Consider the following 8,074-nt stretch of genomic DNA (forward strand, 5'->3'; position numbering starts at 1 on the left):
CATCTCACCTTATTTCCATCCTTGATAAATCACATGGTTATGTAGAGGAAGAAGAGAGGATCATTTTGGGGAAAACGGAGTTTTGATTTGAGTTTTAGTTCAGAAGAAATCAAGCTTTGAAGATTAAGTGTTCATGAAAGTTTCTCTCTTTTCTCTCTTGTTATTTTCGGCCAAAATGATGAAATGAGACAGCCTTGGAGGTCTTGGGGGTGTAAGGTGAGTTTTGATTGGTTGGCTTGGAGGTGGATTAAAATAATATTAAAATATCTCTGGTGTACAACTACTAAAACTAGGTGTACTGGAACACTCGTAAAAACATCTCTAAAAATTATTTTCTGAGCTACTAGCATAAATGACACTAGTAACATATTTATTATGAGAATAGAACATTTATAATGAGGCCTTAGCATTGCTAAATTCATCAGAGAGTGCTGGTGCTAAGCTGCACCAGTAAACCGTAAATCCGGTTAAACCGATTTTCTGTTTTTAACAAAAACAGACCAGATAACCTTATAATGTCATTCAAGCATTTTCTAATACTAATATAATGATAATATTATACTATTATCTCTCTCCTCTCATGAATCGAGTCCGGTTCGTCAAACAGAGACTATTTACGAAAATTAAAAATCAAAACTGCCAACCGATACGGTTCAAAAACAAGGTTCTTTGCGATTGCATTATCGAGCTTGCCTCAGAGGAGGTTCTAACTTAAGGATGACATAATGATAATGAGGATTGAGATGCTTGATGATATAACAGAGGTGTTCCCTTTACTGATCTTTCGGAGAAATCCGTACTTTCAGAAAAGATCTCATGTTCTCAAAAATCAGGGTTGTTACATTCTACCCTCCTAAAAGAAAATTTTGCCCTCAAAATTTCAGTTACCTAGGAATAAATGCGGGTAATCAGCTTTCATCTTATCTTCCAGTTCCCAAGTGTGCTCTTCTTCTCCTCTTGGTTCCCATGCTACTTTGACTAAGCGAACAGTCTTGCCTTTTAGCTGTTTATCACTTCTTTCTACGATCTGAACCGGTGATGCTTGATATGTCAAATCATTTCATAACTGTACTGTCTCTAGTTGTAAAACGTGACTCTTGTCGAGAATATATTTCTTAAGTTGCGAGACATGAAAAACATCATGAAGGTTTGATAAATAATGAGGAAGGACTATTTGATAAACTACTAGACCGACTCTTTTAAGTATTTGGAAAGGTTCTATGTATCGTGGGTTAAGCTTTTTAGTTTTAAGGACTCTACCTATTCCAGTAATCGAGGTTACTTCTAGAAAGACACGGTTTCTGTCACTAAACTCTAAGGGTCTATGTCTATTATCGGCATAGCTCTTTTGACGGCTTTGTGTCTGACAGCTTCTGATGTTCCACCTTCATCTTCTGGCAGGTTAAACATTTTGAGACATAATCAGCTACTTCTTTCTTTAAGCCCGGCCACCAGAACATTTGTTTCAAATCTCGATACATCTTTGTCACTCCAGGATGCATAGAAAATCTACTTTGGTGAGCTTCAGCAAGAATCTTTTGTCGCAATTCTCCAGAGTTAGGCACACAAATTCTTTTCTTGTACCTCCATAGGCCACTACGATCCTATCTCACAGCTTTTTCAACTCTGCAAGCAATGGTGACATCCAGTACAGTGCTATGGAAATTGGTCCGGCTCCAGGTACTAGATCAATGCTGGATTCTATCTCTCGCTGAGGAGGAAACTCAGGTATGTCGTCCAAGAAAACATCAGGAAATTCCTTCACCATTTGGATTCATTCTAAGCTTAATTCACTATTATTCGAGCTAGCCGCTAACAGAACGTACCCCTCACAATCACTCCCACCTAAGGTAACCCTTACAGAATTCAGATATAAGGTGTGGGACAGAAATGGTTTAGTACATAGACTATCAGATGGAATAACAACAGTTCTTTTAAAATAATCAAGAAAAATATGATACTTAGATAACCAATCTAATCCTAAAATAACTTCTAAACCACCTAGAGGCAAACAGATTAGATCGTGTATAAAAGTCCTGTTCCTAATAGTGAATGGTACTTGCAAGCACACTAAACTGGTCAAAGCATTTTGGGATGCAGGTGTATGGACAATCAAGTAAAATTCAATTTAAAGAAATATAATCCTAACTCGTGAGCAATAGTTAGAGAAATAAAGAATACGATGCACCCGAATCATACAGTGCAGTTAGAAATCGATTCTTGACATAACACTGACCTTGAATGAGGGCATCCGATTGCACAACATCATCAATAGTGATAGCAAACACTCGTCCTTGTTGCTGGATTCTAACTGAATTTTGAGTAAATCCCTTCGGACAATCCTTGGCAATCTCACTCCAAGACGTTCAACAGCCGTAGCCGCTGCTACAGCAGCTTCACACACTACTTCAGCCACGTTGTTCATGGTAGCCATAAACGTTTCCTGTTCCCTCTCGTAGTTAACATTAGGAATTCCTTCCCGTACGCCTCGTCTCCGTGAACCCATTGTAGTCTTGTTCACACCAAACAATCATTGTTAAGGTGATCAGTCTTAACACTTCAAGTCAAGTGTGAACATTCCCAAAATGAAAACACAGAGACAATCATGCAGCATATATCACTGGGATATCCTATACGCATGAGACACACAACAGAGTATGCAATGAAGCATAGTCAGTCCACTCCCCAGGCTCTACTGGGAACGAACTGCTCTGATACCAAATTGTAACGACCCAATTTTCAATATGTCTAGATCATACCGAAAACTGAGTTCTACCAATTTGTCTTCCTAATTATTATCTATTATTTATCATATGAGCCTGATTCGTTGTTAAAAGCGTAGTTAATTTGCGAGGTTTTTTTTTGAAAACGTTTGGATTAATAGGCGGAATCACTCATAATCAATTCATAAGTAATAACAGATAAAACAGTTATAAACAACCACACATAAATACATCACAAGTAGCGAGCAAAATTTAGTGATCCAGCCTTTGTTAGAGTATAGACCTTTGGTTAGAACACCCTTAAATATAGCTAGATAATAACTATATACATATACATACATACAACTTCCCAGGTCCTGACCTGTTTAAGAAGTCCCTAAGTTGGCACCCAGGCTAGCCTAGACCCTATACTCACCTAGTCCCTCTAAACTACTAAAGTGAGGGAAAGTACGTTCTTAGGTCTTCAAAACTCAAGTCAAGTGGAACGTCATCAAAAGATAGAACATCATCTGCTACTCCTCTGCACGATCAGACTTTTCCACAGGACGTCTCTCTGGTGCCTCATGAAGTAGCCATACAATAGGAATCTCGTACACAGGATTTAAGTTAAAGTACGCATACGAACGGGGTGCAGACGTTGGCTGGTCTCACAGTATATACATATAATAGAGAACAATACTCACCCTAGACTCAGAAGACTATCTAGAGCAGAATCCTCTTCTTGCGAATGGTCATCAGCGGACTATGGTGAGGTACTCTTACTTCCATCTGAAGGGGGAAGGGAGAGAGAAGGGGTAAGAACTTGGGAGTTCTTAGTAGGGTTGGGGTTATTAGTTACGTTCATTTATTTGGGGTCGATTAGTAGACGAGTAACATAATATAGCGAAGCAGTAAATAGAAGATAAAGATAGAAAGAGAAAGTAGAGACAACAAAAAGCAGAACACAAACAAAAGAATACAAGAAAATAAAACACAGAAATAGCATACGAGCAGACAAACATAAAGAAGTAGATCACACACAGAAAGGAATGCAACAGAGAATGATGCGCAGACAAGAATGATGCATGTCTAGCCCTAGCGCAGGCCATGAGCTCATGTGTCGGTTGGCTGCCCGCAATCCCGACATTTATCCGGTCACGAGTAATCCCGATTTCCCGAATACGATTTTCCGTTCACTACAAGAAAAATACCCATTCAACCACTTCACATTTCTTGGCCCTCAAGTCAAGTTAAGCATGATTCCTAAGGAAGAACATCAAGAAAACACATATTTTGCATGATTTTCCTTGAAAACCGAATTGAAATGGGAGGAAGACAGCCATCTCACCTTATTTTCAGCCTTGATAAATCACATGGTTATGTAGAGGAAGAAGAGAGGATCATTTTGGTGAAAACGGAGTTTTGATTTGAGTTTTAGTTCAGAAGAAATCAAGCTTTGAAGATTAAGTGTTCATGAAAGTTTCTCTCTTTTCTCTCTTGTTATTTTCGGCCAAAATGATGAAATGAGACAGCCTTGGAGGTCTTGGGGGTGTAAGGTGAGTTTTGATTGGTTGGCTTGGAGGTGGATTAAAATAATATTAAAATATCTCTGGTGTACAACTACTAAAACTAGGTGTACTGGAACACTCGTAAAAACATCTCTAAAAATTATTTTCTGAGCTACTAGCATAAATGACACTAGTAACATATTTATTATGAGAATAGAACATTTATAATGAGGCTTTAGCATTGCTAAATTCATCAAAGAGTGCTGGTGCTAAGCTGCACCAGTAAACCGTAAACCCGGTTAAACCGATTTTCTGTTTTTAACAAAAACAGACCAGATAACCTTATAATGTCATTCAAGCATTTTCTAATACTAATATAATGATAATATTATACTATTATCTCTCTCCTCTCATGAATCGAGTCCGGTTCGTCAAACAGAGACTATTTACGAAAATTAAAAATCAAAACTGCCAACCGATACGGTTCAAAAACAAGGTTCTTCGCGATTGCATTATCGAGCTTGCCTCAGAGGAGGTTCTAACTTAAGGATGACATAATGATAATGAGGATTGAGATGCTTGATGATATAACAGAGGTGTTCCCTTTACTGATCTTCCGGAGAAATCCGTACTTTCAGAAAAGATCTCATGTTCTCGAAAATCAGGGTTGTTACAGGAGGCATGGGGCATGCTTCCAGTGGAGCGCTCAGTTTGGTTAGTGAATTGAGCGCTCACCAGCTTTGCTTTGCTTCACCCTTTGTGCCAATTTCCTTAGCGCTCAGTTAGAAAATGTAACGTAGCGCTACACTGCTTGCATTTGTTTCTCATTTCGAGCCTTGGTGAAGCCATTTCAATATGGCCAATTTCTTTGCAAGAAGCGCTCAGTTAAGTAACAAAACGGAGCGCCCTCTCTATGCTTGTGCAAGGTTTCCAGTTTGAACTTTGCTGGCTTCATGTGCTAGCAATTTTCTTGTATTTTCTTTTGAATGAGGCACGATAAAGTTAACTAAGTTAACTGAGCGCTATGTCTTTGCCTTGTTCTCTTGGTGACCCCCTCTTCGCGCCTTGCTGATTTCATTTTGGAGCCATTCCTCATGCCAATTGCAGCGCTCAGTTAGAAGAACTAATGCAGCGCCCTTTGTGCTTGTGTGGTCTTCACTTCAAGCCTTGGTGGCTTCAATTTGCCAATTTCCTCATGCCACTAATAGCGCTCAGTTAATGAAGAGAACGCAACGCCTTGCTTTTTGATGGGAGCCCGAGAAAGTGAATTAATTTCACGTAGCGCTCAATTTTGAGCCTCCCTTGGGCGCTCCGTTAAAACTTGGAACGCTGGCCTTCATTGCTTTACCTTGCTTGTATTAACGTCTTAGCTTCCCTTGCTTTAAGCGCTATGCTTGAGCTTTCATTCCATTCATTAATAATGCCAATGCATGGTTCATGATGGTACTAATTTAAATACATGCATGCTTTACCTTGGCATTGATTTAATAATGCTTTCATTGGCTTTGTAATGCCAATTACCGTGAAGCTCTTTTATTTCATTCATGCATGCATGCTTCCATGGCTTATTATTACTAATGCCAATGCATTCATTCATTAATCCTTAACAATGTATTATATGCATGATTTGTAATGCCGTAAAGCTTTAATAATGCCAATTGAATAATGCATGGTTCATGATGGCATGCATGCATGCTTTAATTGGCCGTGGTATTCATGGTCATGGGCTACGCTTTTAAAAGCATGACCTAAGATTCTAAAGCGTGCTCAAACTTCAAAGTGTGTCCCAAAATCCTTTTTTTCTTTTTTTGAGCTGATTTTGTGCCATTTTGCTTCTTTTTCCACTTATTTCCTACAAAATTTATAAAATCAAAAGATCAAGAAAATATAACATTTAAGCACAAAAGCTTTCAATATCTAAGCACAAATCATCAATTTCTTGTATGAAAAAGTATAGAAAAACATGACATGATGACATGTCATCAAGGCCCACACCGTCACGTGTTACCACATGCTGTCGCAAGTTACTAAGAAAAAAGTGCCACGCCTCAGATGTCTCTCCCTCCACTATCGCAAATGCAATAGGCACAATATTGAAATTGTCATCCTGTGAAACTACAACCAACAAACAACCCTTATATTTTCCATACAAATGAATATCGTCTACCTGCACTATTGGCTCAGTGTTTGAATTCTCTAATACACAAGGGTAAACACTCCAGAAGACTTGATGTAGTACTCGAATATTAGGAACCAAGTCATCCCCCTAGTATACAAGCATTGTTTCAAAATGAACGACTGTTGATGGCTCCTTGTGACACATGGTCTCAAACCATATGGGAAAAGTGATACGTGCTCAAGAAGGCATTTTCATCATGTTAGAGACAAGAGGCAGAATGGTAATCTTGTCATATTCAAGGATCTGAATACTAGAAGAATTATACCATGTCGATCTTGGATATCAAGGAGACCAAGAGTTTGTCTCAAAATCAGTGGTGCTGAAATGGCGGTAGCTCACAAGGCCCATTGGGCTAAGTCAGGACAGCAAGAAGTCCAATAATGCTTTTCAAATTTAGTGGGAGGCATAATTTATCATTAAAATTCGAATTTTGTAAGCCTTTGTTTTAGTTTGTTTTATGGTTAAAGTTTGTTAGAAGATTTGTTTTAGTTTTGATTTACTTATTAGTATTTTTAGGAATTTTAAATTTTAAATCAAATCTGATCTAATCCATTAAGATCAAATCTGATTTAAATTTTAAAATCTTATTTTATCTTTTTATTAGTTTGTTACGGGCCTATTTAAACACCTTTGGTGAGACCATTTGGAATAACTTTTGACGAATAAAATTTTCTTAGTGCTTTATGCACTTTTTTTTGTGTGATTAAGTGAGGTGAGTGATTTGCTTCGCTTGTTGCATGGAGAAGATTGAGTGATTCAATTTTCATCCCTCTGATCTAGGTTGTCAAGGACAGGTTCTTTAAAGGTCTAGTAGAAAATACCTAGGTTGCTAAGAACAGACATCTTAGAGGTCTAGTTTTTATGTTTTCGCTATGTCTTTTTGGGGTATTTATCTTTATGCCAATAAATTCCTTTTCTTGATGCCATTCTTTTCTTGTCCCCCTTTCATTAGAATTTTATTACTTTGAATGTATTAATCCCCATTTAAAGTCCCATCAGACACCGTAGAAAATCCTAAAAAACTCTAAAAAATCTTGAAAACCGTAGAAACCCTAAAAAGGGTTAAAAATTCTTGAAAACTCTAAAAACCACCCTTCTGGTGACTTAGGTTGCTAGGAATAGGTTTCTTAGAAGTCTAGTAGGAAAAACCCCATTTATCTATCATTTTGATTTTCTTATCAAAAAGCTTCATACGAAGCTTCCCAACCGCCAAAAATGGACTCCACTGCCTTCTGCTTTACTAACCATGCTTTGCGATAACTTTTGGCGTAGTTAAACTTCGACTGTACTTCTGCAATGATTGATTTTACGTTTATAGATGGGTCAACTTCTACCAAGGGCTTTATTGCTTCTGTAATTGTATTGGAATCAAGCTTTGAATGGTCTTGAGAAATGGTGGCTCTAGTGCAAGTGTGACTATCATTGTACCTCCTTATCTCCCAATAGTACTTCTTGCACATTTTACCAACCCTGATAAGCCAATCACAACCTGCGCTGTATTGTGTACATTTAGCATAAAATGTTGTTGGTTCCGACTCATACACCCGATAATTTACACCTCGACGGATTGTATAATCTTTCGTTGCCTTAATCACTACCTCCCTAGAACTAAATTCCATTCACACGATGAATTTACCATTCGTCACAACAGGAAGCTCTGCTACATTTACACTACAAAATATGTA

The sequence above is a fragment of the Arachis ipaensis genome, chromosome B01, assembly GCF_000816755.2.
Source record: "Arachis ipaensis cultivar K30076 chromosome B01, Araip1.1, whole genome shotgun sequence".
Taxonomy (NCBI): Eukaryota; Viridiplantae; Streptophyta; class Magnoliopsida; order Fabales; family Fabaceae; genus Arachis; species Arachis ipaensis.